Genomic DNA, 9,908 nt, shown 5'->3' on the forward strand with positions numbered 1-9,908 from the left:
TGGAAAACGCTGTCAACGTTTTCCATCGTCGATTCGTCGGCTAAAATTCAAATTTTCCCGCTCACGCCACGCCGGTAAACCCGCTCACGCGACGCCGCTTAGCCACGCCCACGCTGAGGACATGCGTCTGGCCCTCTCCTCCCGGCGAGCTTCCCGACTCGCCGCTGCTCGCCGACAACCAACAACGCCGCTGCTCGCCGACAACACCGTCATTCAAAGTAAGTCGAGATCAGCCGGGAGCTTTTTTTTAAGCGGCACACTGCAGAACATTAGCAGCTATAGAGGAACAACAAACAGCCTGTATAATGTATTATTGCTGGGATTTGTTGTTCCTCTATAGCTGGTGGTATTCTCCATTGCACTGTGCAATGTATTATTGCTGGGATTTGTAGTTCCTCTATAACTGGTCAATGGTAATCTGCATTGCACAGTATAATCATTATACAGCGCAATGCAGAATACCAGCAGTTACAGAGGACTACAAATCCCAGCAATCGTACATTATTGTATAATGTTGTACTATTGCTGGCATTTGTTGTATTCCTATATAGCTGGTGGTATACTGCATTTCGCCGTATAATCATTATACAGCGCACTGTAGAGGACTACAAATCCCAGCGATAATAAATTATATACAGCGCACTGCAGAATACCACCAGCTATAGAGGACTACAAATCCCAGCGAAAATAAATGATATACAGCGCAATGTAGACTAACGCCAGCTATAGAGGAATACATCAGATCCCAGCAATAATACATTATATACAGTGCAATGCAGAATAACGCCAGCTACAGAGGACTACAAATCCCAGCAATAGTACATTATAGTATAATGTACTATTGCTGCATTCCTCTATAGCTGCTGGTATTCTGCATTGCGCCGCTGTATAATGTACTATATTGCACACCACACTTTTTTTTTTTACTTCCACCGTGCCAAGCTTGCTCCTGTGATGGACTACAATCTCAATAGAAACTAGTAGTCCCATCACTGGAGCCTTTTTTTTTTTTTAATCCGATTAACCGAACTTAATAATCGGCCAACTAATCGATTATGAAAATAATCGTTAGCTGCAGCCCTAAACAAAAGTATAGTATACCAGACCAATACACCATACACTCCTGAACAAAATGGTGTAGCAGAACTAAAAAAATAAAAAAAATCACACTCTTATAGAAATGGCCAGATGCTGTTAGACCCCAACCTACCTAAGAAGTACTGGGATGAAGCAGTCATAACGGCAACATACCTACAGAACAAACTACCATGAAAAGCACCCCATTTGAAATGTGGCATGGATCGAAGCCTAGCATAAGGCACATTAGAGTGTTAGGATGTACATTTTTTTGCCTATATGCCAAAGGAGAAGTGGTCCAAGTTGGAGAACACAGCCATTGAAGGTATTCTGGTGGGCTACATAGAACAAAGTAAGGGATATAGAATGCTCCGCCCAAAGACTGACAAAGTGACAATACGTTGCAGCGTTTATTTCAATGAGAACCCATCACCAGAAACAACGATCCTGGGAAGTTGTGAAGTGAATTTGCCCAGTGAACCAGCAAAGGAAGCTGAGCAAAGTGAAGTTACACAAGAATAAGAACAAAAGCAAGAGGTGGAACTCACAATGGATCATTCAAATTCTGTGTTAAATTCTGCTGAACAACCTGAAATTAGAAGATCCACTTGAGCAACAAATGGAATACCACCGCGCAAACTGTCATATACTGCTAAGACACACAGCATACTCGAACCAACATTGTGGAAAGAAAAATTACCAAAAAGCGAAGCCAAATCATTGGAGGAAGGCAGCAGAAGAAATAAAATCCCTCCAAGAAAGTAAAACCGGGACACTCAAGAGCAAGCTATTTATCGACATGCAATATTGCTCATCAGAAGAAATGATTGCGGATGCACTCACCAAGCCATTGCCAAAGAATTATCATGATGTTTTCCTTCAAGAGAAGCTAAATATCATATACAGTAACAATGCATATGCTGTTGAGAAGGGGTGTTGTAAATACAACAGCATACTGACTTACTTGTGTAACTGTCTTTTGAGCACTGGATGGCGCTGTGGTGCAATGCTGGTCTATGCTAGTCTTTGTGTGCATGTTTGGCTATGAGATGAGAACACACACACACGTATTGGGATGCCTGCCTTTACATACACATGACCTTTAATGGCATCCCAGTCTTAGTCCATAAGATTCAATATGATTTGGCCCACCCTTTGCAGCTATAACAAGCTTCAACTCTTCTGGGAAGGCTGTCCACAAGATTTAGGAGTGTGTCTATGGGAATGTTTGACCATTCTTCCAGAAGCGCATTTGTGAGGTCAGGTACTGATGTTGGACGACAAGGCCTGGCTCCCAGTCCCTGCTCTAATTGATCCCAAAGGTGATCTATCGGGTTGAAGTCAGTACTCTGTTCAGGCCAGTCAAGTTCCTCCACCTCAAACTCGCTCATACATGTGTTTATGGACCTTGCTTTGTGCACTGGTGCGCCGTCATGTTGGAACAGGAAGGGGCCATCCCCAAACTGTTCCCACAAAGTTGGGAGCATGAAATTGCCCAAAATGTCTTGGTATGCTGATGCATTAAGAGTTCCTTTCACTGGAACTAAGGGGCCAAGCCCAACCCCTGAAAAACAACCCCACACCATAATCTCCCCTCCACCAAACTTTACTCTTAGCACAATGCAATCAGGCAAGTACCGTTCTCCTGGCAACCGCCAAACCCAGACACGTCCATCAGATTGCCAGACAGAGAAGCGTGATTCAACGCTCCAGAGAACACTTCACTTCTCTAGAGTCCAGTGGCGGCGTGCTTTACACCACTGCATCCGACGCTTTGCATTGCACTTGGTGATGTAAGGCTTGGATGCAGCTGCTCAGCCATGGAAACCCATTCCATGAAGCTCTCTACACACTGTTGTTGTGCCAATCTGAAGGCCACACAAATTTTGGAGGTCTGTAGGTATTGGCGACTTCTGCGCACTGTGTGCTTCAGCATGCGCGGATGCCGCTCTGTCATTTTACGTGGCCTACCACTTCGTGGTTGAGTTGCTGTGGTTCCCAGTTGCTTCCACTTTGTGATAATATCACTAACAGTTGACCGTGTAATATTTGATTCCTGTGATTGAACAACTACTCTCTTACAGGTTGTGTATTAGTTTTAAGACATTGCAAAACTGTGTATTTCTTGTTCAGTTGAAGTTAACCTGTTAAAAGAGCTACACGAGGCTGCCATTGTTGACCTACTACTGAAAATTCTAGTTACTGGGCTAACTGTCTTCAATATTCGGAGTCACAAAACTAGTATGCAGCAGTCGCCATGAACTAATAAATGTATTCAGCACTCTTTCCAAGCATGCAATGTGTCTCTACTTTATTAAACCCTGCTTTAACCCCTTCGTGACGGGAGACGTACACTGTACGTCCCGCCACAAAGGGACCAAATGACTCATCACGTACACTGTACGTGGCAAGTTATTTGCGGCATTAGAGGGCTGGTAACACCATTCATTAATGGATGCCTTAGTATAGAGGCATCCATTAATGAAAGGGTTAACCTTTTTCAGACACCTGATACCTTAATATCGGGTGTCTGAGAGTCAAAGCAGAGAGCGGGCAAACATGCCGGCAAAAGCGGCATTCTGACAGCTCGTATAGATGTAGAGATAGCTCTCTCGATCGTATACTGGCTTTTTTTTTTTTTTTCACTTTCAGGGATACATAATGTATCTATTGCTGAAAGAAGAATGTTTCAGTTTTCTGATCGTTGTTGGAACCATCAGAAAACCTTTAGTGACAGCTGAATCCTGAACTGCTGCAGGATCAGTGTCACTAACTTATTATTGGCTGTTCTGAAGTTTGAAGCAGCCTGATAATAACCAAAAATGTATTAATTTATCAAGCAGTAATAGTGAGATTAATTCACAATGACTGTTTGATATAATTAAATAAATAAAAAATGTTAAAGTTTTTAGAAAATAGTGAAAAGTGTAAAGAAAAAAAATAAAAAATAAATGACAAATAAATGAATGTATTTATTGCATTTTTTTTTTAGCGGTGCTGGTTTTATAAAAAATACTACAAATCAAAACTGTTTTTTTTAAACATTTTTTCCTCTTTTTTTATATTTTACTTGTCCTAAGTGAGGCGTTAGACACACATATGTGATATAAATATGTAGCCCTATCTGTCCTCTAAAAAACAATATATAATATGTGTGTACTTTGTAGGAAAGTATATTACTGACATGGAAGAATCACACTGCAAAAATGTCAAAAGTGTGTCAGTCATTAACGAACAGAAACTAAAAACAAGCTCCGTCATGAAGGGGTTAAACAACATTGTTTTGGACTGATAAAATTAACTCCCTGCTCTACTGCATCCGATTCCAGGATATGACTGCATCCATTGTTTTATAACAGAGGGCTGGAAGCTGCACATTACAATAATCTCATTATAATCCAGAAAGCAGAATCTTATGTTTACATATGTAGCACAATACAAAATACACCCACAGACCTGATCATTTAGGACAGAGTATAGAGCATTATCTATCAGGGTTCATTACAATTAGTAAAAAGAGACTACAAGGGGATAAATACAGAGGTGGGATGACACTCTTCATTATTTTTGTTAGTGGCAATATCCTTATTCTTTGCAACGGACTGCCCTACGCACAACAAAACGCAGCAAGGACACTGGTGTTACTTTTAGAGCTTTTTGCACGTTTGCCACTTGAAAAACACTCGTCTTGCTTGGAGGGTTTGGGTTAGTATTTACAATGAATGGCACCGCAAGCCCAATACTCGTTCACATGCTGCACAAGTATGAATAGGGACCAAGTCAGCCTCGGAACACCTGATGTGCGTTTACATTAGAAAGCTGGCAGTCTGCCAAGCCTGCTTCCGTAGAAAGGAAAGGAAAGGGGGTTGTGATATCAGTGAACTAAAGGTGCCCATACACCTTACGATTATCGGACGAAACTATTCGAACATTGTACCATTGTACAGTACTATTCACACGTTACGATTGTCGTACGAAAAGTCCATCGCATACGATTATCGTACGATAATCGTAAGGTGTATGGGCACCTTTAGTGAAGTCTGAAGATGAATTTCTACACAATGCCCAATGCCAGAGCTGAACGGGGGCTTGTTTTGAAGCCCTTTTACTACTTGTTCAGAGCACGTTAATACTTTATTGTACATAGGAGAAGCTAAATGACTTTCCTGAATCCGCAGCACCTCTTCCGGTAATGGAGACCAGCGATCTGCTAGCTGTTCTCTGTGCAACAAACAGGTCCTCTTACCATCTCCCCTTGACATTAGGACAATGCTGCTTAAACAGTTAGACTCGAGTACTCCAGTAAAGAATTTTCTGGCCAAAAACACATGCATTTTTTTCCCCACAAAACTTTTAATGTACATATCAGCTCATTCTTGGCATGCCCATAATAAAACATGGGTCGATGCAACTCCTGTGTGCACATGAGTTGCACAGGAGCGTGCACAGGAGTTACTTAGTCAATGACAGTCTAAAGGATGAAGAGGAGTGTTGCAGAACTTGGTGCACATTATGGCAAAAGCCCACCGCCAGCCTACAGAATTTCGTTCTTCTTTAAGACTAGAAGACCCTCTGAGGGCCATTTGATGGGCATCCCTCGCAGCCAGTGTTTACATCACCAGGAGGTGACATGGGCTCTGCATTATGGACCTTCCCACACTACAAAGCAGAAGAAACAATTAAGACCATGGCCCATCTCGTGACCCTGGTTTCAGGTAGGAAAACTGGGACTTTTACTTCCTTTAAAATAGTAATGCCGAAAGTGCCATTTTCCTGCCAATACATCGCCGCATCCGTGCTTTCTTCCCTCCCCGCTGCTCCATGTCCCAGCGTGGAGGTGAGAGAGTGACAGCTGGCCGAGCGCTGCGGGACAAGAGGGCTGTGAGCGGCCGGTGTCTCTTCTCCCACACCCCTAGGCCGCCTATCACAGTGCGGCAGATCGGTGCGGGGATTAAAATAAAAAACATTCGGTATCGGTTTCATCCTGACAATTTTTTCTATTTCGGTTTTTAAATTTCTATTTTGGTGCACCTCTAAGAATTATGCTTGCAAACATTGGGTAGCAATTGTATCCTACAACTAAATAAAAAGCCTGTGTTTTGGGAACGCGTACAATGATCAATAAAATCGTCCGGGACCATAGATATAACAGCATAGAAACACAATAATGCAGATCTCCTGACTGTTTTTAAAAATTAATTATGGTACAGCTCCAAAGCCTCTTTACAAGTAATTGAATCACTTCCCATAAAATGTAATATGTTTTCTGATGTATTTTTAGATCAAACCATGAATGTTTGTAATCTCTCCATTGTTTAAGGGCCTGTTCACATGAGTTTCAGGTCTGGATCTGCAGATGCGGTGCTCCTGATGCAGTGCGTTTTGGCCACGTTTTTGATGCGTTCCAGTTTGCTGGAGTGGGGCTGTCAGTATGTTAGCTGCAGTGCAGTTTGACGCGTTTTGCGTTTCCGGACCGTACAAAATGTGACATGCAGTATTTTTTCTGTTGTAACCTGAACGGACTGCGCACGTGAGAACTGTAGCCCATAAAACACATAGGGATACATTGGGATGCATTTTGAGTGCAGGAGCGTACGGATCAGGTCAGCACAGAAAACGGACGTCGTGTGAACAGGCACTAAAGCCCAACTCCAGTTCAGCAAGTGGTTTTGTAAACTCACTTGCCATTATAAGATTTTTCTCCATCTCCCCGCAAATGTTTAATATACCTGCTGATGAAGTCCAGCTCGCGCTGAACTTCCGTTCCTACACTGGTTGTAACACAGCATCTATGTCCCCCTCTCCTTGACCCAATAAAAGGCTATGTGGCTATGTGGATCAACTGTGCTGGTGAGACCTGAGCGAAGAAAGCCTCAGCAAGAAGATCTGAAGATCATTGTGGGAGGTAGCCTTCTCATTCAGGTAATCATACAACTGGGGGTCGAGGAGGGGGGTTTCTTTTGTCATCTAAGTACATCTCCCCCACAGCACCGTACATGCTCAGCATATACTTGTCAGGACAGTTGGATCACAGTCTGTGTTGGACGAGCACCAACAGCACTTTTACCAACTTTTTCTCATCAGTACCCAAACTATTAACAAGCACGTATCTTATTTGTGTATCACTCAGCTGTAGATCCCAAATCATCTCTGAATTGGTGCAGACACTGTCCTTCCTTCTGGAGGGGGGTTACTTTTGTTCCCCATGGTTCCTGTGTGTGTTGTAAAGTTGCCATCACTCCAAGCTCACTCCTGTGCTGGACTACAATCTCATCTTTACTTTGCTAATTTGTAGTGAGATTGTAATCCATCACAGGAGTGAGCTTGGAGCTGTGGCACCATACACACAGGGGCCATGGGGGAACAAAAGTAGCCACCCTCCAGAAGGAAGGACAGTGTCAGCACCAATTCAGAGATGATTTGAGGATCTACAGCCGAGTGATACACAAATAAGATACATGTTTGTTAATAGGTACTTGAATGGATTTTTAAGATGTTCCTCCTGAGTTTAGTCACTTTAACACCCAGAGCAGGTCCCTTGGCATCATCATATGTAATGCATTGTACATTAGAAGGAAATCATGTGACTGGGAGCACCTTAGAGAGGAGGCTTCTTTTTTTTTTTAGCGTTTCATAGAGCATGGAATATTTAAAAGCCCTATGTGTGTCTCATTGGAAAGACTTACCTACACTTCCTGAGCCATAGACAACAGGAGCCAAGCTGGCCATACATGGTTCAAACTTTGAATGATTACTGTGAATTGGATGAAATTCAAGCCATGAGTGGCCCAATTGATACCACCCATTGATTGGCTGGCTGCACAGAGACACCAGCCAATCGGCTGCAGTCATTGTTTGGATATTCTGAATACAATAGCTAGCAGGGGAGATTCCTCAATCCACGCTGCTTAGCTTGGATAGGGGGATCGAGTGATCTTGTACAAAGGCTTTCTGGGGGCAAACAGAAACCCGTCCCTTGCACTGGGCTAACCCCACACTGCAAGGGTTAAAAGAGAACTATAGGCAAACCTTTTCTTGACTTTAGTCCACTTTTGGGTCACAGGGGTATATTTACGATGTCCTCCTGTGACCCAAACTCAGCATATAGTGGGCTATTGCAGCCGGGAAAGATCTCAACAATATTATTGGGATCCACCCTGCTACCTGATTGACAGCTGGCTCTGCCACTTCAGAGCCAGCTGTACCCGCCCCCTCCACCATCTGTCCCTCCAGTCAGCGCAGAAGGTACGGAGAGGGGAATCCCTGCAGAGACTGACACTGACCGCTCTCTGCAGGGACAAGGTCGTGAACGGAGTGATCAGCGGTATGTGTTCATTCAGTTCTTGATCTATAGAGCCGACCTGTGACAGCTGCAGTATTACACGCCAGCTCTAGCTATTGGAAAGCGTATATTTTATTCTCCCACAGGGGTGTGGAATTCCTATCGCCCGACGCCCGGGACATACAGTTTCGGCTCCGGACAAGCAGAGCTGACTTGTTTACGTCTAGGCGATTCTTTAATGCACTTTTACTTACGTGCTCCCTGATCCCTCAGTGGTCAGCGCTGACCTCTCCCCCCTACACTGCGGCTCATGAACTGTACCTGTGCATCCTCGAAGTAATGGAAATTCTGTAGACAGATGTCCCCAATGGAAGTGTTTGTCATTACTCCTGTTCCAATTATAACACAAAACTGTTTGATTTTCTCTAACGGTAAGGCCCCATTCACACTGGGGCGGTTCGGCCACAAGGATCCACCAATATGAACGATCCCCTACATTGCTATGCGACCGCGCAGCTCAACGCGATACAAACCACCCCCAACCCGAACTGCTCCCTGACACTCTTTTGCCGGGCTAATCAGTGCGGTTTCCATACAGCTTCCAATGGTACTGCGCTAATCAGCGCTGAAATGCAATAAAAAACTTCCAAAACCTCCCTTTTGAGATCAGAGTGGAAACCAAGCTGATCCACAGCCACCCTGGTGTGAATGGGCTCCAAGTCCCTTTGACATGGTCAGCAGGACATAAAGAGGATAAAGCTCCCCAGCGGGGGCACACTCAGCAATACGATTCTTACAAGACTTCTAACCTAACCCATCAGCACTGTGAGCAAAGCAAGCACAGACTGTGGCTGGTGTGACACTTCAAGGAAGTTCCCTAGCACACCGGTAGAAATGTGGACATCCCACCTATGTCAGTGAGGACAGTTGCTGGAGGACTAGATGACACCCGTGCAACTGTCACACATTCCGGAACATTACCTGTACTTCCAGTACCCGCGACTTCCTCCTCCAGGCTGAGTCCCGTAGGTGACGATGACTCCAGCTAATGTGACGGTAAACAGCTGCAGCTCTAGTTACACCAGGCACAGCCCGGAGCTCATCACCATATTCACCTCCTTCTCGCACATTCAAACCTACCCGGCTACGTCACTTCCGCCCTACTAGCTCTTCCCACCGGTGTCACTCTCCTCCGGCCCGCCCCTTTAAGGGCGGGCGGTGGTTACTAATGTTGTAGGACGTGTAATGCGCTGCTGAGTGATGGAGATACAGTGGAATTTTCATCTACGCTGTCATTGCTCATTAAAGACCGGAGAATGTGCTCTGGTAGTGAGGCGCTCAGCACTGCGGACATTGTAATATGAGCTGGGTGCCAAGTCGGCTTTGTGTACAATCACAATTAAAGGAAAACTGTACTGAAATAAATATCGAGGTTGCTAGTGCTGTCCATTTTTTGGGAAATGCTAATTATTGGGTTGTCCTGTGCACAGGGCCGGCCTATTTTGCACCCTAGTCAAGACCAGCTGCTTGCGCCCCTAACCCCCCCCCA

General features: G+C 44.4%; 1 protein-coding gene across 2 annotated transcripts in view; it reads right to left on the minus strand.

The window, feature by feature from the left end:
* The window catches only part of KATNA1 (katanin catalytic subunit A1), a 42,433-nt gene extending 32,922 nt beyond the window's left edge, over positions 1-9,511 (minus strand). The window contains exon 1 of one of the 2 annotated variants that reach the window (XM_018565639.1): positions 9,341-9,511. The gene's annotated coding sequence lies outside the window, so the exon portion shown is untranslated. The remainder of the gene's footprint in view (positions 1-9,340) is intronic. The other variant, XM_018565640.1, reaches the window with a different exon arrangement.
* Positions 9,512-9,908: the final 397 nt, after the last annotated feature.

Source organism: Nanorana parkeri, unplaced genomic scaffold (genome assembly GCF_000935625.1).
Source record: "Nanorana parkeri isolate BGI_ZX_2015 unplaced genomic scaffold, ASM93562v1 scaffold869, whole genome shotgun sequence".
Taxonomy (NCBI): domain Eukaryota; kingdom Metazoa; phylum Chordata; class Amphibia; order Anura; family Dicroglossidae; genus Nanorana; species Nanorana parkeri.